General features: G+C 49.5%; 1 long non-coding RNA gene across 1 annotated transcript; it reads right to left on the bottom strand.

The window, feature by feature from the left end:
• Positions 1-295: 295 nt before the first annotated feature.
• LOC122368115 lies at positions 296-20,686 on the bottom strand. The gene is made up of 3 exons (XR_006254188.1): positions 19,561-20,686; positions 2,090-2,198; positions 296-1,823 (listed from the first exon to the last, which is right to left on the bottom strand). It is a non-coding gene; the product is annotated as an uncharacterized LOC122368115 (long non-coding RNA).
• Positions 20,687-22,257: the final 1,571 nt, after the last annotated feature.

The raw sequence follows: 22,257 nt of genomic DNA, 5'->3' as shown, positions 1-22,257 counted from the left end.
TTGTACGCGACCGCCAGGGCCGGGGGTAGGTGTGAGGACGGGATAGGAGGGGTGAAAGTTCTGACATCATTAAGTGACGTCATGCGGCATCGGTCCCCGTCCGTCGGGCCAGCGCGCCGCAAATGGTCAAAACCATCTGGTAACGTGTCACTTGAGGCGCCGCGATGCTGTCACTAATTAAGTCTAGAATTAAGAATAAGGCAGGCCGCGTTTGTTGGGGTTAGGTTTAAGTAAACAACGGGATTGACAAGTTGACAATCTCGAGTACGATTTAGCAATAGCACATTGGGTAGTTTTGTCATAAATTGTCCGTGTAGTGTAAAATAAAGCGTGAAAAATTAAACAACCTGTCTGGGAAAGGGAATGGGTAGCTGTATTGCGTTGCGAGACGAGTATCAAGGAGGTCATTGATGCCAGAACCATCCACTTACGATCAGTAGTCACATGGTGGAAATATGACACCCCGCACTGCACACACAGCGACCGAGGTTGAGTACCACACGCAGCGGAGCGGTCGGTCGGGCCAGGGGGTCAACTGTCACCACGACGGAGCTATGAGCGCCTGTCTGGGCGTATAACACAGAATTGAGTCAGCAACACCTCATTTCGCAGTCAATCCGGCACACCGAAAGCAGAGAAGATTAATGTCGTCCAGATTTTCACGAAATGAACTGTCATTTGGTGCTAATTCCAGTCACCTGCACGCAATGTTATATGTTTATGCGGAATTCCTTAAAGTGTTCTCCCTTTTTTTATCCGCCTCACCAACCGTCAGCCTACCAAATCGTGCCTTGTTCCGCCTAATTACCATCAGCGTTCATAAAGATGTGACGAACCCACGCACCCCAGACTTGAATTGAAATTTAACGTCAGATCGCCGCCAGTAGTAACTTGATGCCTAATATAATGCCGTCTATTAATGAAATGTCTCAAGGAGTCAATAAAACCAACCTTTAAAGTAAGGTGAAACAAGAGGCGCAGCTCATGGCATATCATCATGTAAATTCCTGTAAATCAGCGCTTGATCCCTGGGCAAGGATATCTTCAGCGACCGGTTACATTTATCCTTGCATTGAGAACCCAAACCAGTCATAGCTTACTTTTACGCATTTTGTCATACCCATGATAGACGCCTTACGTTACCTCGAGGAACGCAAAGAGGTCACAATTACTTCGTATGCCAGTGGTCCATTGGTGGTGTGCCTAGAGTTGGTGTAGAAAGATTTCAGAAGCCCAAAATCTGAGTAAGAACTTTTTGTTTCTTGAAATCGTCCCAATCGAACCGTTCAATACGTATTACAAACCGTTCAATACGTGTTAATACAGGATTTCTCTAACAAGAATAGGTTACAGGACAACTGATAAGGGGGTTTCCCACTCCGTAGTAATCAGCATTCTAAATCGTGTTTGTCTTATCAAGTTTAAGTATCGCCTTCCCAGACCCCTGAACGCGCTGCACGACCTTAAAATTATTCAACAACGACAAAGGGGTTCGTGCAACGAACTCAGTAACGTTCATAATTGGACCTCAGTTCGATGCGGTTAGCTCGGGTTTTCGGTAATCTTTCACGGTTCCGCGCGAAGCCTTACATTCCTGGCTTACTGCAAAACCCATCCCACCAGCACGAAAGGGAAGGGCCACTTTGGCATGCACAAGCGTCAATTCCACTTGCGGTGTGACCCCTGGTCAGAACGACACGCTGCCAACGCCACCTACATCTCTAACGTCGGCCGGTGCGTTCCGTTGTCAGTGCCACCACGCAGACAAGCTAAGCACGCGCTCGCCACCTAGCGTCCGGTATACCAAGCTTTAGTTTCCAGCCCTGCCGTGAGAGATCGCAGTTGTGCGTATAATCTTACCAATAAGTCAGAAAAATCGTGATAACGACGCAAAGCTCCGTATTATTCCGGTATCTTAATACATTAACAACTTTGAATTAACCTGAATTAACCAAAATTAGCCCTTGTAAGCATAAGAATACCTCAAGGTTCTAGCAGCCGGATAAATTACACTATCTCTTTGAGAACCAGATCGATCTAATCTTATTCTTAACGACGCAGATCGATCAAGGAAGTCGTTGAATCTCACGCCATGGATGCAGCTGATACCACCGCCGACCGGAGAAGCGTGGCGATTTACACAGCTCTCAGTTGTGCCCCCGACGCGATCAATCCGGCACGCCGTTTGGTCATCCTGACTGGGAAGAAATGATAATTCGAGTCAGGTCAAATCTACCAATTACCAAATGGCAACGTCCGATTCCATTCATCTGAAGAATCATATTCACATCGGAGAACGTAATGGCAAATCGCTGGTCGCTGAAGGGGTGAATCATTAACATGGTCACTAGTCCGTCAAACGGTGCGGGCTACCTAGGAAATCCTTACACTTATCCCCAATATTGGTCAAAAATCCGAGAGAGGTGGGATACTGTGTGTCAAAGTTGAACCCTGAATTATGAAACGGGTGCGTTACTCAAGTCAAACATGGCAAACAGTACTTAACTAAAGTAGGGATTGAAATGCCTCATTGTGTCAACTAGCAGGGTGCATCTTCAATGAACGAGAACTGAGGGGACTACTGCGGTAACGCTCACTGAATTGCAGACTGTCAGATTCCAGTAACATTAGGAGTCAGGGGAGCGGCTGTGAGGTTCGGACAGCGCCTGGTCTACTTTCGGTGTCATTTGCTCGTTGTATCAGTCTAGTTCGAGTGAATTTTTAAAATGTTTGATGGTTTCAATTGGCTATAAGTTCAACTTCCATGTACCATAATTTAGATAAAATTTGTGAGGCCATCTGCCATAGGTGATAGCCATAGGTGAAATATTCTAAGCATCATTTCATGTAAGCGCATGATATTGAATCTTTTCACTGATTGATGGCAATTATGTGAGCGATTGATCCCCACACAAAGATAAATTTGGTACAATGAACAGGACGTAGGCGTGATCCCACTCAAATCTGGGCAACCGATTGCGTTTGTGTTTGGAAATCGCACCTGAACAAAAATTAGTCAGACATGCTCCATCACACCGCATCAAGGACTTAACAGCCAGACACAAACTAACGGGAATTTGAACCCCAGCCCTACTCCCAGCATGAGAGCAACATCTCCATAGAAGGTACTTTGATTACACCCCTTATACAAACATTTGTTAAATCATTCAGATATTTAAATTAGAAGGATTACATGATAGCTCAATTAACGTACACCAAGGTGAGTTAACTTTTGTTTTGTTTTGCCACAAGCACTCCCTATAGCTGGCCTGGTAAACATCAAGGATCACCTGTCCCGTTGCTATTGACACAGCCGATGACTGATGAGCAGGAACAACCATATGACCTTGCCGCGCCGAGCCCCAGATGACCTCCACCCCGATCTCATGTGCAACATGGAAAGCTACTGAATATGTTATGTCAGGAAGGCATCAAATTTTGGCTTATCCAGTTTTTTAATAGCAGCCAAGAAGTAAGGCTATCAGTTCAATCCGGATTCAAAAGGGTCCACCCTGCGAGACCTGAGCAACTCACCCGCATTTCGGAATCTCTGTATTGTTTAAATTATTTGATGTTTTAATTATTTGTTCATGGCAAAAGTAACCACTCATTATATCAAGTAATATACGCTGAATGACTTGTATTTTTTTTGATTGTTTGCAATCATATCCGACCTGAACTAAATTCTGCCCAACAGATAGTACCTACAAGAACCCATTCATATTGTGCAGTGAATTCAAACTTGAGCCTCACACGTGGGTCTAGCAGGGCAAAACAAGTGAATTATATGACATATCTCACGAAATTCAAAAAAAAGGGCAGTCAATATATCATTTGAAATTGAGCTGAGTCCGGAGAATCAAATTGAGGTAAATTTTTTGCGCACACCTCACTTACCAGTTCGCCATAAATACTTACGAACCAAGAGGAATTGCGGTAAAGATCTAGGTCTAATATCAAAATTTATCGATAACCCCACCCAATTTACAGCGAAACTAATAAATTTCCACAATTATCACCGAGTCCACGCCGCGGCAAAACCCAACATTTGAAAACCAGCGTGGGTTCAAGGTTAGGGGATTGCGCGAGCAAGATATGCCAACCGAACGCATTTGGTAGCCGAGATCTGCGGTGTCGGCCGGGCGTAAAGCTTTTCCTTCACCACACAGTTGTTGCGCAAACTGCCAAAGTTCCTGCCAGGATATCATAATCCGGGAGTGAAAGAGGGATAAAGTTTCAGCCCCCGTAGGTTCAATGATTCGTTTACATAAGCCCATCTGCTTATCAGGCCATAAGGTAGGTAAAGAATCTGAGTCGCAAAGGGACTGGCCAAAACACAGACCCCGAAATATCACGTTCTTTTGTTTATTTGTTAAGTTAAGTTATACAAAATTTTGAAATGCGGTTACACGATTACGGTTCAAAGGGTATAACACATTTTTTTTTTGTTTTGTTAAAGTCACAACATTGCAAACAAAAGGATTTACCAAGGCGATCACGTGACCGAAGATATAGTGGGGGTTGGAACAAACGCTTGAAGGGTTTAAATCTTTGTCTATATGGGTTCCTTGATTAAATTGAGGAATCGCGAATCGTTCCCTGATGTACAAATTTTTGTGTGTAGAATTTTTTCCCCCTCCAGCAAAAATTATATGGGTTAGCCTGGGCCCTATTTCGCTGCCGTCGCAGTACTCCGTCTTGGAACTCCGTCCAGGGCTCCCCCAAATTAATCCGACCTATCTGTGGTAATTATCTTGATGCCGTTCTCCAAGGGCCACGATTTAAAAGACGTCACGAGTCAACTCCCTTGCCAAGGTCAACACTGAGCAATCATAAGAAATAAATGACGTCACTGGTGGAAGTCCATGATGCTTACCAAATTATGGGCGTACTGACGGGCGTAACAATTGTCGCGGAAATAAAAGTTACGTGACTGTTCCTCGTTATTCGATACGTACAAGTCACAACTGCAATTTGGACGAATCTCGATGAGATGACTGATAGACACCGACATACACCTTCATGAACTAGACAGGTAAGGAGATACCCAACTGATTTCCGTGGAATGCTTAGGTATCCCTAACCATGGAGACCAAGGATATGCAAGGAAGTATAAGATTGATGCTAGCCGGAGAGGAGGTATGTTGCAGCACTTCTATGTGCTTCTAACTCTCTGATACGTCGGAACCTGCTTGGACTGGGATAGTCCCTCGTTGAAAGGAAATAATTTATGGTAGTTGAGCAAATAGAACGCCATAAGACGCCCAACAGAGAGGTGAGTTCGTTCAGAAGACAGAGAGTCAGACAGGGGCGAGGGAGCACCCCGCTGAAGGTGAGTGGTAAATACGAAGATGATAGAGGATAAGGCGAAGGAAGCAATACCGCCGGGATGAGGTGAGTCCACCGTCGGAAGGATGGCAGCATGTATCATTCATGACGCTAACGCGTTTGAACACACATCTGCAGGATAGAATTCCACGGCGTCGGATAAAATTGCAGGATAGATTCAGTCATGGAGTCTTCGAGTCACACCGGTCAATGATTCAAAGGCGCCACTTGCGGGTGCCATGACTGCATGAGAGTACTGAGTAGGTACCTGTCTATGAGCCCAGTGAGACTGCGGTCGTCGGGGCGGCAGGGGTTGTGTCCACCGGTTCGTTAGGTGAAAACGTGTAAGACGGTCTCTCACAGAAGGGCTGCAAGGGTCAGTAACCAACGTCCGGCCGCGGGATTTTAGTAGGGAAACTGAGACGTGCCGTGAGCGGCAGGAGAGAGAGAGAGAACCAATCACACCCGTCGACGAACGCTAATAACCAGTCGCTACACCGCGTCGTACCTTTAGACAAGTAATCCGGGTCGAGTGATGTAAGGTTCTAGGCTAAATGGCCGAGAGGGGCCAAAGGAGGGTGCTAGGACGGGCACCAAGAGATCCAGGGTTACAGTGGGGCGCAATAAGTCGTTGTGAGGTGTGATTGAGACAAGAATTATTTTTTTTTAATCCCCCTTACATTTAACACGGAATCCAAAAAAAAAAACACTTACGTTTATGGCACTTCTATGCACCGCTGGAGGGAGTAGATTTATCGTTGGGAGGGACCGAGAGGTCAACTCGGAAGGAAATTCATCGTAGCGGGATGGGTGTTGTATGAAAGGAAGTGTGCGTCGGTGAAAGATTGATGTACGCGTCGGTAGAATAAGGACCAGCGGGAGATTTGACCCTCAGCATAAAGGTGACCTTAAACTGGGGCATAATCTATTGTTCTTTCGAGACAAAGGAGGAAAAACAGAAGGATTGATTCGTATTTTTATCCTAATCAGACGGTGGCTAAGGGCTGACCCTTAAACGGGAGGCATCAAAATTTGTTGATAGGGGGAGACTTCCACATCCCAAAATTCCTTACGATGCAGACACCATCCCAGGCAGGAAGACTATATGTTGACAAGCGACAAGCCAGCCTCATTATAAATATTGTTTGTGACGAAGCCCAGGCACAAGGAACGGTGGCGGAAGGGAATCGATCAGCTTGAAACCAACGGACCGATCATCACTTGGAAATGGGTGTGTAATTACGTTTGAACAAGAGAAAAATCAAACAGCAAGAGAGTCAACGAGTTAATCAACAATTTGTGGATCTACCAGCCTAAAACACTCACCTGAGGTTGTTCCAGAGCACGGCGCAGGTCGGCAACCATCTCGGCAAGAAAAACACCCCCGATGAAAAAATTTTATTATTAAACAAATTTTTTTTGAAAACATACTCCCCACCGCTTCCGGACCCCCAGGGGGCAACATCACATTCGTGGCGCCCAACGTGGGGCAATGGCTTTGTTGCATGCAACATGAAATCAGCAGAGTTGCACATACCCGAACCCAAAGGAAAAAATTCAAGTTCGAAGACTGGAGGAGCTATGGAGAGGAAACACGTTGTATGCACTATCTGTGAAGACAGGATATCATCCAACAAGTCCTGAGACGCTACGACCCAGAGGAGTTGCAATCCAGTTGCATGCAACATGCAATCAACAGAGTTCCATATACCAGAAGCAAGAAAGAAAGAAAACAAGATCGAAGACTTGAGACGCTGCGAAGGAGTAAGATATTACAGCTAGGGAGATTGTCGGAGCCCAATGTTCAGGAATATTGCAGCCTTGTTGCATGCAACACGCATTAAAAGCTGCATCAACCCAAACCTAAGAGAGGAGGAGGCTAACGATGGATAGAACGCGGAAGTGCTACAATACATCATTCAAGAGGGTGACGGCCAAGTGAGCACAATTGGTTTGACTATGCGAAGAATTGCAACCCATTACGCACAACCAGCATGAAGTATTATTGCACAGACCAGAGCCCAGAAAGGAACAAGATCGAAGACAGGAGAAATTGAACAGGAGCCGAAGTCAAAATGAAACACATGCAGGAATGAATCCAGAGAGCAAAAACAGAAACAAAGGCTACAATTTGGTCATTTACAAAACAATTTAACGCATTCATGCACGCATATGTATTTATTGAACCCACACTACCACAAGAGCAGGGTCAAAGATGGAAGAGATAAATGCATATGTTGCGTCGATACCAAGAAGAAGGTCACTAAAAGAAACCCTTCTGTGTATTCCAGGATCATGGAGCGATCCAGGATGATCGGATCGGTGGACAACTTCGACGGTCAGCAGAACTTACAAGAATGGATCCAGATGGTCAACAGGGCAGCGGAGTTCGCCGGCTGGACCGACGACGCGACGTTCAAGGCAGCCATGTTCCGTCTGCGGGGTGAGGCCGGTGAACATGCAGAGCAGCTAAAATCCGAAGGGAAGATCACATCATGGCCGGAGCTTCAGGTGGCACTGAAGGATCGGTTTGAGACAGCAGGAAAGGAGCAGTGGCACCAATTCCTCCTCAACACGGGCACCCAAGGCTCAAAAACCGTCCAGGAATGGGCCCAAACGGTGCGCATGCTGTCGCTGAGGGCTCTGGGATCGGAGCCCTTGGGCATAAAGGAAGAAGGAGAGGAACCAATGACTGCAGAACAGAAGCTGATCGCCGAGACTGCCCAGAAGGAAGCAAGAAAAAATCTCCTGGACTTCATGAGAAGGACCAACTTCGTCAGGGGATTAAGGAGCAATCTACGCCAGATGGTATGGAGGAGGAAATGTAAGACGTTCGACGATGCAGTTAAAACCGCAGCGGAAGAAGAGGCAGTGGAGGCCAGCCACCGGGAGGAGGAAGTCCTAAGCTGCTATGTGAAAGGATTTCCCGAGCCTACAACGACCGGACTGGTGGAGAAAATCGTAGCCGCGCTGGAGATGCGAGATGAAGAACGGAAGGAGAAGAAAGAAAAGGGATCAGAAGCATCTAGGACAAAGAAACAAAAGACCGGGTCCGCTGGTGCAACTGAAAGATCAGAAGACGAATACGAGGGAGACGAAGACGAACAGGGGGGAGCGCGCCGAAAATACTATCCCAACCGAGCGATGCCCCGTCCCAACGGTAACTCTTCTGATGCCAGGCCTCAATACCGGGAACAACTGCCCCTCCCAAGGCCAGCCCGATTCCAGAACGGCCCAAACACCGCACGGGAATGGCGGCGCGCCGAGCCCCAGAATGGCAGGAGGTTCGGCGGCTACGACAACCAGGCCAGGCGGGAGAGGGACTTGACTCTGAGCCTGTGCTTCAACTGCCACCGTCCGGGACACCGGGCCTTCGAGTGCCCTACCAGCCAACGCCAGCAGGGAAACGGGTACCGCCGGCTGTATTAGGGGACCAGCCGGCGACGAATGGACGAAACGCCCCTTCGATCCACCTAGAGGAGGAGGTGACGACCGATCACGTCATCGAGACCAACTACATAGCGCCGTCAACATCACGAGATGCTAACCAACACATCAAAACGTGTACCTGTCGAGCGAGGATCCAGGGAAAACCGGCACTGGTTCTAGTGGACACTGGATCTATGGTCACCATCGTGAGATCCTCACTCATCGGACATCATGAACAGCAAGCCTCCCAAGCAGTGGGCGTGGTCCTTCGGTCCGCCTCAGGTCATGTAATACCGGTCACCCAAGAAGCAGCAGTGGAATTCGAGTTAGGAGGAGAAAGGAAGAAACACGACGCTTTTATGTGTACTGAGCTTCACTATGACGCCATAATCGGATTTGACTTTATCCAAAAGAACAACATCGTCATCGACGCAGCCAACAGAACACTCTGGCTCTCTCCAACCAACAAAATCAAACTGGAGAACGGGAAAGATAACACCCCAGAAGAGAGCGTGGGCCTCTACCTAACCAGCATCGGAGACACAGTGGACCAAGTTGAACGGTCCCAGACGAAAAAGGAACGCCCCAAGGATACAACTCGAGCAACCAGTGACCGGGGAAAATCAAGCCGTGCCACAAGAAAGCCAGCAGGTGAGCAGAGCCGTCAGCAACGGGGTCAGGATCAGCCCAGGAAAAATCGCCAACAAGCGGACCAACTACCCAGGCAATCCACCACCCAAGAGGAAAACGTTGAAGGCCACGAGCAAAAACTGCCAACATCAAAGAGCTCAAGCAGTCAACACATCAGCGAAGGAAACACCCCAACGTCTGCCACAGCAGGAAGGAAAGAAGAAAAAAGAGATCTGGAGATCCTCGATACCGGAACGCTGAACCCGGAGCAAAGAAAACAACTTCAAAACTTGGTCGAAGAACATTCGGAATGCTTTTCCTGGAACGGAGAACTGGGGACCTGTGAACTCATCGAGCACCGGATCGAGCTGACCTCTAACAAACCAATTCGAAGACCGGCCTACCAAGTAGCACAAACACAAAGAGAGTTCATGGAAACAGAAGTTCGGGACATGCTGGAAAAGGGGGTAATTGAGCCATCGGTTTCACCCTACGCAGCCGGAGTGGTGCTGGTACCCAAGAAAACAGGTGAACTACGGTTCTGCGTCGACTATCGAGGGTTGAATGAGGTCACAAAACCCGACCACTACCCACTCCCGGTAGCACACAACGAGATCTTCGACACGCTGGGAGAAGCAACTATTTTCAGTTGCCTGGACTGCCAACAAGGGTACTGGCAAGTGAAAGTGGCGGCCGAGGACCGACCGAAGACAGCATTCCGATGCTTCCTGGGCTTGTTCCAGTTCCTTAAATTGCCGTTCGGCCTCAAGGGAGCACCTGCGACGTACCAGCGCCTGATGTCCCACGTCCTGTCGGGCTACACAGGAAAGTTCTGCCACTGCTTCATCGACGACATTATTTGCTATTCGAAGAACTTTGAAGAACACCTAGAGCACCTGAAGCTGATCTTCGGCAGACTGAGCGAAGCTGGCATCAAACTGAAGCCCTCCAAGTGCGCCTTCGCCAAAGACAGCGTCACCTACTTGGGCCACCGGATCTCCGTAGGAGAGCTCCGCCCCGACCTTGACAATGTGGAAAAGATCCGCAACCTGCCGCCTCCAACAACACGCCGAGAGGTACGCTCCTTCATCGGGATGGCTTCCTACTACCGCTGCTTCGTCCCAGACTTCAGCAGGAGGGCGAAACCACTCACGGACCTCACAAAAACAACTGTGCCCTTCGAATGGGGAAAGAAACAGGAGGACGCCTTCGCCGACCTGAAGCAAGTTCTCACCCAAGAACCAGTGCTCGCCCTCCCAGACTTCTCACAGCCATTCATCTTGATGACCGACGGGAGCTCGACCGGACTGGGGGCGATCCTAGGCCAAAAGAAGGAGAGTGAGAAGAAAGAGAGGGTCATCGGGTACGCATCTCGGCGCACCACCGCCAACGAAGAAAAGTTCTCGGCCTGTGAACTCGAGTGCCTGGCTCTCGTATGGGCTGTCCAGCACTTCCGAACCTACATCCTCGGGAGAAAGACCACGGTGGCCACCGATCACTGGGCACTCAAATGGTTGCTGGATATGAAGAACGGGAACCCACGTCTTCAGCGATGGAAAATGGCTCTCCAGGAGTACGACTTGGACATCATCCACAAGCCAGGGAGCATGCATCGGAATGTCGATTTCCTGTCCAGAATGTACCAGGAAGAGACCGAAGAAAAACAAGAAGAGCTCTATTCAAACGCAGCGGCTGAAACACACTCTGCCAAGGACGACAGGACAACGCCCTCAAGGGATCAGGACCTAAGTGCACCCAAGAGCAGAAGAGTAGTCTCAGAGAGTGACCACAGGCCGGTGGAAATCCAAGAAGACACGCCATCAAGGCCAACAATGGGGACGGAAGGCGAAGAAACATCACGCGCAACACCAGGAGGCGACATCCAGACCCTCAGAAGATCTGAGATGAGCAGGAGCAGCCTCGTCCGGGACCGAGACATCAACAGCATACAGACCGAACAAACCTCGGGAAGAGAAGCGACTAACAACAAAACAGCATCGGAAAGCCTCGGGAGACAACTGCTGAAACAAGAGCAACAGCAAGACCCCGACTGTTCCGAACTCAGGGACGCCATCAACAACCAACGACCCCTACCGAAATGGGTGGAAAAGGACACAATTCGAATCGCCACCGACGGAGTGCTGGAAAAGATCGACAGAGATGCAATCGGAACAGAAACATACAAGCCCCTACTCCCGGCCCGTCTCGCAAAGACAGCGGTAGCAGATGCTCACGCCGGGCATCTCAAGCTTACGAAAACGCTCGCCAAATTGAGGGAAAAGTATCATTTCAAGCACATGCACGCCCAATGTACCAAGTACATTGCCGGATGTCAAACATGCCAAGAGAAAGACCGAGGCAGGAAGATCAAAGCCCCGTTGGGTATGCTCCCAAAGCCCTGGGGAGCCTGGCACACCATCGCCGTGGACGTCCTCGGACCCCTGCCCCAGACAAGGGCCGGAAACAAGTACGTGATCATCGTCACCGACTACCTCACCCGGTACGTTCTCGCCTTAGCTGTGAAGGACCAAACAGCAGAGACCACAGCGGAAGCGCTCATGCAGAAATTCCTCGAGTACGGTTTTCCGGCGAAACTGATCACCGACAACGGGCCAAACTTTAGAGCAAAGCTGATGCAGCAGCTATGCTCGCTCCTGGAGATCACCCACCTCTTCACCACCCCGTACCACCCACAGTTCGACGGTCTCTGTGAGAGGTTCAACCGAACGTTGGCATCGATGCTTCGGGCATTCGTACAAGAGCATCAGCGAGACTGGGACGTCCACCTGCCCTACGTCATGTACGCATACCGAACGGCGGTGCAGGAGAGCACCAAGGAAACACCATTCTTCCTCATGTTCGGACGACAATCACGGGAACCGCTAGATCTGCTCCTCCGATCAGAAGAGGATCCAGACCGTTTAGCACTGACGAGCAAACCGGCAATGGTGGTCAGGATGCACGCTGCTTTTGAACGGGTCCAAGCACAGCTACAAGAAGCTCACACGAGACAGAAGCAGTATCATGACCGCGGCTGCAAGGACCGGAACTTCGACGTCGGGGACGAGGTGATGCTGTTGGACGAGAGAGTTCCGGTTGGACAAACCAAGAAACTACACCCACCCTGGAAGCCCGGATACAGAATTCTGGAGAAAGTCGGGCCCCTCAACTACAAAATCGAACACCCCAATCGACGTGGGAAGATTCTGAGAGTCCACCTCGACCGATTGAAGCTGCAAAAGCCAGTTCACATTTGGCCGTGTGAAGACGAAGATACACCCAGAGGCCAGGCCTCACAAGCCACAGCAACAGGCCCCTCCCCTCTGGAAATCTGGCGGCGGGAGAAGAAGGGCTACCGACCATTCCCGGAACACTGGTCTGGTCTAGAAGATACCGAGACGGAAGAGCAAGACGAGAACGACGAAGGAGCAGAAGCCTTCCAAACTCCTCCCGCGTCACCAACAACTATCTCTCCAGCTGCACCAGACGTCGATCTAGCACCACCAGCCCGGGAGAGTACAGGCGAGCCAAGTGAGAGAACCCACCAGGGTCCTCCAACCTCTCGATCATCCCAAGAAACAGTCAGTCGCAGCCCCGCCCAAAGAACAGAGCGCGGCCCGACAACACCGCAAGACGAGGTTCCACTGGTCAACACGGCGCGCCATCCCATCTCGCTAGAGGAGGACCACAACGCTCCTAGACCTCCCCAGCCAGAGACCCTACGAGATGAGCCACCTGACCAACCAGCGCTTAGAAGATCTGAAAGGATTCGAGCTCGTGACGAACACCGAATGGACGAGGAGGCCAGAGACGAGCAAGGAGGAGCCAGTGGAGGGATGGTGGCTGACCACACCCACAATGCCCATGCCACAACCGAACCCAATCCACCACCACAGCTCAGGGTCGACCCCACTCACAATCTCGAGGACAGCTCTGATAGCGGTACACCTCGGATGGGGACACCACGGCAGGGAAGGGCCAGCCTCCGCGCCACATTAGATGAAAACCGGGGAGCCTCATCAACCTACCAACCCAGAACACGACGGGGCCGGACAACCAGACCTCGGGAAATCCCCATAATTCGACGCTCGGAACGGATCAGAGAAAGAAACGCGCGACGAAACGAAGATGAGAGTGCTTAACAACCTCTCCATTGTTGCAGGATCGACAAGATGAAGCCACGACAGATCATCAACATAGGAACTTGGCTGCTCATCATCTGGATGTGTCTCGACACCTCCAACTCGCTGCAGGAGCCGGGAGACGGCACCGAAGAACGCGAAAGGGTTATTCCGGGCCTGCACAGCGGGCTGCTGTTCCAACCAAGGGGACCTCTGTTGCTGGCCACCGGTGTCTGGACGGCAGTGGTGAGGTTCCACCACAAAGATGTACACGACCAGGCCACATATCTGCGGAAACAATTTCAAGACATCACCAAAACCCTAACAGACTTACTCGATCAAGCCGCAAATTTCCCTAATCCGCACGGGACGCGCGAAGAAGAAATACGAAAGACCGAATTCCTTAAAGGAGTAATGGAAACCTGGAAACACGAGAAGATATGGATGGAAGCCGAGGTAGAAGCCGCCGAGCAGGAAATCCTGGAACTTCGCAGCGAACTGAGACTCAGCCGGAGGGAGCGAGCCCTGATACCATTCCTTGGAGATGGTCTGAAGTGGCTTTTTGGTACATCCACGGAGAAAGACACCCAAAGGATTCATCAAGAAGTGAAGAAGGTAGAAGCCAAGGTGGGACAGTTACATCACATCGTTGGGCTACAAACAACTCTGATCGGTACACTGTCAAAAGACCAAAAGACGAACAGGCAGAATATTGCTCGACTGGCAGAGAAAACCGCGACCCTGGAAGTCACGTTAGTTGCAGCCCGAGAAGCCAGACATAACATCCGGAACGAGATCGACCTCACACAGCTTGTTTCTTCAGCGATTAGAACGGCCGGCGCAGCAGTGATGGCCTTCCGCCATGAGGTACAGAAAATCGTACTAGCCATGGCGCACACCCAACAAGGAAAAGTCACCCCAACCATACTACACCCCAAGAGCTTGAGGGCCATTCTGATAGACATCAAACAACACCTTCCGACCGGATGGACCACCGCAGTGACTCTTACAGACACACCAACGGAAATCTACAACGTACTCGACATTGCGGCGATTGCTTCTAGCGATGGATGGGAGGTACACGTCCAAATTCCCCTGAAAAGCCAGAACTACGGTGACTTTTTCATGTACCATGTCACATCCATACCGACTCACTTCATGAACTCGACAATAGCTCTGCAGACGGATGTTGGCGCGGAGTTTTTCGCCATTTCAAACGACCAGCGACTTCACATTGAAATCACCCAAGAAGACGTCGAACAATGCAAAACGACCACCAAGAAGACAATTTGCCAGCGATTCGCACCCCTCATCAGAGAAACACGCAAGGGATGCCTATACCATGCATTCAGAGACGACCGTGCAGCAGCTGACCAAGACTGTACCCGGAGGATCGTCCGGACGAAACCCCAAGTTTACTCGCTGTCAGACCACCAGTGGCTCTACGCCCTCCCTCAAGAGGAACTTTTCGCCATGCAATGCGCCAAAGACAATGAGCCTTCCAAAGGATTCAGACTTCAGGGCACCGGAGTTTTCTCCCTGCCACCCGGATGTGCGGCGATAGGAGACCAGTATATCATACCGGCCCATCTGAGAGGAGAGGCACAAGCCAGGGACTTTGACCTAGATGACCTGACACACTTCAAGTTGAACCTGAACGTCTCAGCAATCTTCAAGCGTCTTTCGGCTACAAAGGATCTCGACCAAACTGTCCTGGAACAGATAATTGACACCATGCCAGCGTCCGACGAAGAGGCTCCTAAACTGTCCGAGTTGAAAAGGAAAATGGCCGAGTGGGACCAGAAGCCGACCAGTGACGTCCGCGAAGTCTCAGTGATTGGCCACACTTCAATCTCCATTGGAACTCTGGGAGTGATTGGAGTGGTGATCCTCGCCATCTTCCTATGCCGCAGAAATGTCACACCCAACAGCACACACGTCATCCAAAGCCCTCCGGCAGTATCCGCCCCAATCAATTCCGAAAGCCCGAACTCAGCCATGATTTCGCTGCAGACACGAATGAGTTCCCTGGAACGGGCAATGGCCGAAACAAAAGAAGAAGCCTCAAGGGTCGCTACGGTACAGAAACAAATTCGGGAGCTACAAGAAAAGTGCGAAGAGCTGCTGTAATCGGCAAGAACGAAATATCCTACCCAAAGGACCAATCCTCAAAAGGTAACTTCCTTTCAGCCATCCTACCCATTCCAAGGGTCATGCACAGGACCCAAGTGATCCTTTCCTTTCCCCCAGCGATTCCCAAAACCCCACGTTTTTTCAGGAACCAGATGAACAACGTCGCCACCAAGGAGGAGGAGGAGGAGGCAAGGGCGCTGCCGTAAAGCGCCCAGGGCCCAGCGTCAAAGGGCTCGAGCTACACGACTACGCCAGCTGAACCGGAATGGACCCAACCGACCGAAGGGCCTCGCCAGGCGACGAACTGGAGGCAAGGCCCAGGACTCCGCACCCAAGTTGCCACAGGCGAGCCACGCTGGACTTCGGGCAAATGTGTGGGGGTGATGTACAGATGTGATGATGCGCGCGCGGTGTGTGTGATAGGTTTAAGTAGTGAAGGGCGCCTACCACCTGAGAAGGCAACAGGTGTGTAGTGTGTACCGACCGGCCGACCTGTCGGGACTCTACCCTAGAAATGTGGGGAAACGTTCGGGGAAAAGGGGCGGGGGCGTATATCATGTAAGCTAGGTTAAGGTAAGGGGTGGCAAGGGTCTGGCCTCAAGGGAAACTCACATCCAGTCCAGTCACAACGTCCAGTCACTAGAAGACCCCAGAGCCACTCACCCTATCGTCCAAAACCAAAAACCCACCCATCCCGCTCTTAATGGTCACAGAAGCAGGCGTCGCCGCCCTAGACATCGAGGGAACACGCGGATCTGCCAGTCACAAGGCCTCCGGACCTTCGTACAAGACACTCCACTTCAATTGTGAGGGCACAATTAAAAGAAGAAGCCTGAAAATGTAACAGCTGAATGCTGTGACATTTTTTTTCATCAAAATCTCACCTTTTTCATACATATAAACTGCCTCACATAGTACCCTGTCTGCCGGGACGCCGGAGCCAAGGAGGAGACCGGGTCACACGCCCGAGCAGCTGCTGCCATTAAGGCGGCTGACGCCCCGAGATCAAACGTTCGCCGACGGGTGGAGTACACACAAACCATCCGGCGCCGAGCCAGTCCGAGACACTCCGGCGCCATGACATCCGTTCGCAGCAGCTGTATGGGCCAGCCGCCCCCACCATCGCTAGAGCCAGGGCAGGAAGGGCATCCGGTGCAGGCTGGTGTAAAGGAAACGTCGCATCCGGCGCAGCCCAGAACCGACACCCGGCGGAAATCGAGTGTGAAAACGTCACATCCGACACCGGCAACGGGGGCCGACTCCAGCGGAAACAGCGGAGGAGGGGAGAAATCCGAAGCTTCGGCCACGCCGGACGTGCTTCCTCTCGAAGCCCCGGTCAGGGGGCTGCCGCCGGAGATCAGCCAGGAAAGGACCGATTAACTGTCCCGGTCACAGAAATCGACCCCCCGCCGGAACCGGATAACCAAAGGAATAAAATCGGACCGCAGAAGAGGAGAGGGACAGAACACCCGGGGAGTCTCTGCCGGCTGGACGAGTGCTCTCTTCCTCTGACTCTCTGGTGCAACACTCATCAAGAACAAGACCAATCTTCGACGCCGCCAAAATCAAGTGAGTCATCAGCAGAAGGCTGCCTGCCACTCCCAGCCCTCCAGCCATGCCCACCACACACGCATTCTCTCCCCCTTCCCCCATATCTACCGGGCGTCTACCCCAGTCTAGACCTACCGTCCCGTAGGGTCAGGCCTTGCCACCATTAGCAGATAGGGACAGCTGCGGGGTTGAATGATGGGAATCGGGGGCGGCAGTGCGGCAATGGTTCATTTACATTTGCGTCGGAGCCGGGACCATTTGCCGACCATTTACGCTCCTTTGTACGCGACCGCCAGGGCCGGGGGTAGGTGTGAGGACGGGATAGGAGGGGTGAAAGTTCTGACATCATTAAGTGACGTCATGCGGCATCGGTCCCCGTCCGTCGGGCCAGCGCGCCGCAAATGGTCAAAACCATCTGGTAACGTGTCACTTGAGGCGCCGCGATGCTGTCACTAATTAAGTCTAGAATTAAGAATAAGGCAGGCCGCGTTTGTTGGGGTTAGGTTTAAGTAAACAACGGGATTGACAAGTTGACAATCTCGAGTACGATTTAGCAATAGCACATTGGGTAGTTTTGTCATAAATTGTCCGTGTAGTGTAAAATAAAGCGTGAAAAATTAAACAACCTGTCTGGGAAAGGGAATGGGTAGCTGTATTGCGTTGCGAGACGAGTATCAAGGAGGTCATTGATGCCAGAACCATCCACTTACGATCAGTAGTCACATGGTGGAAATATGACACCCCGCACTGCACACACAGCGACCGAGGTTGAGTACCACACGCAGCGGAGCGGTCGGTCGGGCCAGGGGGTCAACTGTCACCACGACGGAGCTATGAGCGCCTGTCTGGGCGTATAACACAGAATTGAGTCAGCAACACCTCATTTCGCAGTCAATCCGGCACACCGAAAGCAGAGAAGATTAATGTCGTCCAGATTTTCACGAAATGAACTGTCATTTGGTGCTAATTCCAGTCACCTGCACGCAATGTTATATGTTTATGCGGAATTCCTTAAAGTGTTCTCCCTTTTTTTATCCGCCTCACCAACCGTCAGCCTACCAAATCGTGCCTTGTTCCGCCTAATTACCATCAGCGTTCATAAAGATGTGACGAACCCACGCACCCCAGACTTGAATTGAAATTTAACGTCAGATCGCCGCCAGTAGTAACTTGATGCCTAATATAATGCCGTCTATTAATGAAATGTCTCAAGGAGTCAATAAAACCAACCTTTAAAGTAAGGTGAAACAAGAGGCGCAGCTCATGGCATATCATCATGTAAATTCCTGTAAATCAGCGCTTGATCCCTGGGCAAGGATATCTTCAGCGACCGGTTACATTTATCCTTGCATTGAGAACCCAAACCAGTCATAGCTTACTTTTACGCATTTTGTCATACCCATGATAGACGCCTTACGTTACCTCGAGGAACGCAAAGAGGTCACAATTACTTCGTATGCCAGTGGTCCATTGGTGGTGTGCCTAGAGTTGGTGTAGAAAGATTTCAGAAGCCCAAAATCTGAGTAAGAACTTTTTGTTTCTTGAAATCGTCCCAATCGAACCGTTCAATACGTATTACAAACCGTTCAATACGTGTTAATACAGGATTTCTCTAACAAGAATAGGTTACAGGACAACTGATAAGGGGGTTTCCCACTCCGTAGTAATCAGCATTCTAAATCGTGTTTGTCTTATCAAGTTTAAGTATCGCCTTCCCAGACCCCTGAACGCGCTGCACGACCTTAAAATTATTCAACAACGACAAAGGGGTTCGTGCAACGAACTCAGTAACGTTCATAATTGGACCTCAGTTCGATGCGGTTAGCTCGGGTTTTCGGTAATCTTTCACGGTTCCGCGCGAAGCCTTACATTCCTGGCTTACTGCAAAACCCATCCCACCAGCACGAAAGGGAAGGGCCACTTTGGCATGCACAAGCGTCAATTCCACTTGCGGTGTGACCCCTGGTCAGAACGACACGCTGCCAACGCCACCTACATCTCTAACGTCGGCCGGTGCGTTCCGTTGTCAGTGCCACCACGCAGACAAGCTAAGCACGCGCTCGCCACCTAGCGTCCGGTATACCAAGCTTTAGTTTCCAGCCCTGCCGTGAGAGATCGCAGTTGTGCGTATAATCTTACCAATAAGTCAGAAAAATCGTGATAACGACGCAAAGCTCCGTATTATTCCGGTATCTTAATACATTAACAACTTTGAATTAACCTGAATTAACCAAAATTAGCCCTTGTAAGCATAAGAATACCTCAAGGTTCTAGCAGCCGGATAAATTACACTATCTCTTTGAGAACCAGATCGATCTAATCTTATTCTTAACGACGCAGATCGATCAAGGAAGTCGTTGAATCTCACGCCATGGATGCAGCTGATACCACCGCCGACCGGAGAAGCGTGGCGATTTACACAGCTCTCAGTTGTGCCCCCGACGCGATCAATCCGGCACGCCGTTTGGTCATCCTGACTGGGAAGAAATGATAATTCGAGTCAGGTCAAATCTACCAATTACCAAATGGCAACGTCCGATTCCATTCATCTGAAGAATCATATTCACATCGGAGAACGTAATGGCAAATCGCTGGTCGCTGAAGGGGTGAATCATTAACATGGTCACTAGTCCGTCAAACGGTGCGGGCTACCTAGGAAATCCTTACACTTATCCCCAATATTGGTCAAAAATCCGAGAGAGGTGGGATACTGTGTGTCAAAGTTGAACCCTGAATTATGAAACGGGTGCGTTACTCAAGTCAAACATGGCAAACAGTACTTAACTAAAGTAGGGATTGAAATGCCTCATTGTGTCAACTAGCAGGGTGCATCTTCAATGAACGAGAACTGAGGGGACTACTGCGGTAACGCTCACTGAATTGCAGACTGTCAGATTCCAGTAACATTAGGAGTCAGGGGAGCGGCTGTGAGGTTCGGACAGCGCCTGGTCTACTTTCGGTGTCATTTGCTCGTTGTATCAGTCTAGTTCGAGTGAATTTTTAAAATGTTTGATGGTTTCAATTGGCTATAAGTTCAACTTCCATGTACCATAATTTAGATAAAATTTGTGAGGCCATCTGCCATAGGTGATAGCCATAGGTGAAATATTCTAAGCATCATTTCATGTAAGCGCATGATATTGAATCTTTTCACTGATTGATGGCAATTATGTGAGCGATTGATCCCCACACAAAGATAAATTTGGTACAATGAACAGGACGTAGGCGTGATCCCACTCAAATCTGGGCAACCGATTGCGTTTGTGTTTGGAAATCGCACCTGAACAAAAATTAGTCAGACATGCTCCATCACACCGCATCAAGGACTTAACAGCCAGACACAAACTAACGGGAATTTGAACCCCAGCCCTACTCCCAGCATGAGAGCAACATCTCCATAGAAGGTACTTTGATTACACCCCTTATACAAACATTTGTTAAATCATTCAGATATTTAAATTAGAAGGATTACATGATAGCTCAATTAACGTACACCAAGGTGAGTTAACTTTTGTTTTGTTTTGCCACAAGCACTCCCTATAGCTGGCCTGGTAAACATCAAGGATCACCTGTCCCGTTGCTATTGACACAGCCGATGACTGATGAGCAGGAACAACCATATGACCTTGCCGCGCCGAGCCCCAGATGACCTCCACCCCGATCTCATGTGCAACATGGAAAGCTACTGAATATGTTATGTCAGGAAGGCATCAAATTTTGGCTTATCCAGTTTTTTAATAGCAGCCAAGAAGTAAGGCTATCAGTTCAATCCGGATTCAAAAGGGTCCACCCTGCGAGACCTGAGCAACTCACCCGCATTTCGGAATCTCTGTATTGTTTAAATTATTTGATGTTTTAATTATTTGTTCATGGCAAAAGTAACCACTCATTATATCAAGTAATATACGCTGAATGACTTGTATTTTTTTTGATTGTTTGCAATCATATCCGACCTGAACTAAATTCTGCCCAACAGATAGTACCTACAAGAACCCATTCATATTGTGCAGTGAATTCAAACTTGAGCCTCACACGTGGGTCTAGCAGGGCAAAACAAGTGAATTATATGACATATCTCACGAAATTCAAAAAAAAGGGCAGTCAATATATCATTTGAAATTGAGCTGAGTCCGGAGAATCAAATTGAGGTAAATTTTTTGCGCACACCTCACTTACCAGTTCGCCATAAATACTTACGAACCAAGAGGAATTGCGGTAAAGATCTAGGTCTAATATCAAAATTTATCGATAACCCCACCCAATTTACAGCGAAACTAATAAATTTCCACAATTATCACCGAGTCCACGCCGCGGCAAAACCCAACATTTGAAAACCAGCGTGGGTTCAAGGTTAGGGCATGGATGAAGTATTCCTGGATAGGACACTCCCTATTCCCCAACACTAGCGCCGGCGACCAAGCGGCCGCCCTGGTGGCGGAGCTCCGAAACATCGGCGGCGAGTGCGCCGGCGGCCGCCGCATTGGCGTGCGTGCTAAAAACGCGGTAATGGATGGCGAAATTAGCGAACTTTAGCTCATAAGACACGATTTAAGAGACTTCACACATATTTTAAGTTCTTTCTTATAATTATTATGGCTCCATTTAGTCACTATCACATACGGAATCATTACCTGATGCCCATAAACTGAGCCGGTATTCTTGACTTGCCGATGCAATTTATCATCAAATATCATCGTTCCTCGGCAGTCAAACAAGTTCCTATTGATGATTTAATACAAATATCAACTTATTTTCATGTTATCGCATAAAACTTCACTTTATTCTAACATTGGCTCTTCGGCTGTAATCACGAACCCTCACTTGTCAGCAGAATTTAAGCAACTTCTTATATCAAAACTGGGAAAAGAATATTTCCATGACATTCCTCAACACCTGTTCTACCAGGTTCACAAAAATTTTCATCAAAATCGGTTACAGGTAAGTAATAAACGACAAAAGTATACAAAAAGACACGCTCCGCCCATAGCCCGCAATGCTAAAATAACGCCAGCGCCCTCGCCGTCGGGAAATCCGCCGCCGCCGCCGGGTGGTCGGAAAATCGGCG

This window comes from Amphibalanus amphitrite, unplaced genomic scaffold (genome assembly GCF_019059575.1).
Source record: "Amphibalanus amphitrite isolate SeventyFive unplaced genomic scaffold, NRLGWU_Aamphi_draft 000924F_arrow, whole genome shotgun sequence".
Taxonomy (NCBI): Eukaryota; Metazoa; Arthropoda; class Thecostraca; order Balanomorpha; family Balanidae; genus Amphibalanus; species Amphibalanus amphitrite.
Note: the sequence above shows the minus strand (reverse complement) of the source record. Positions and strands in the feature narration are given on the sequence as shown.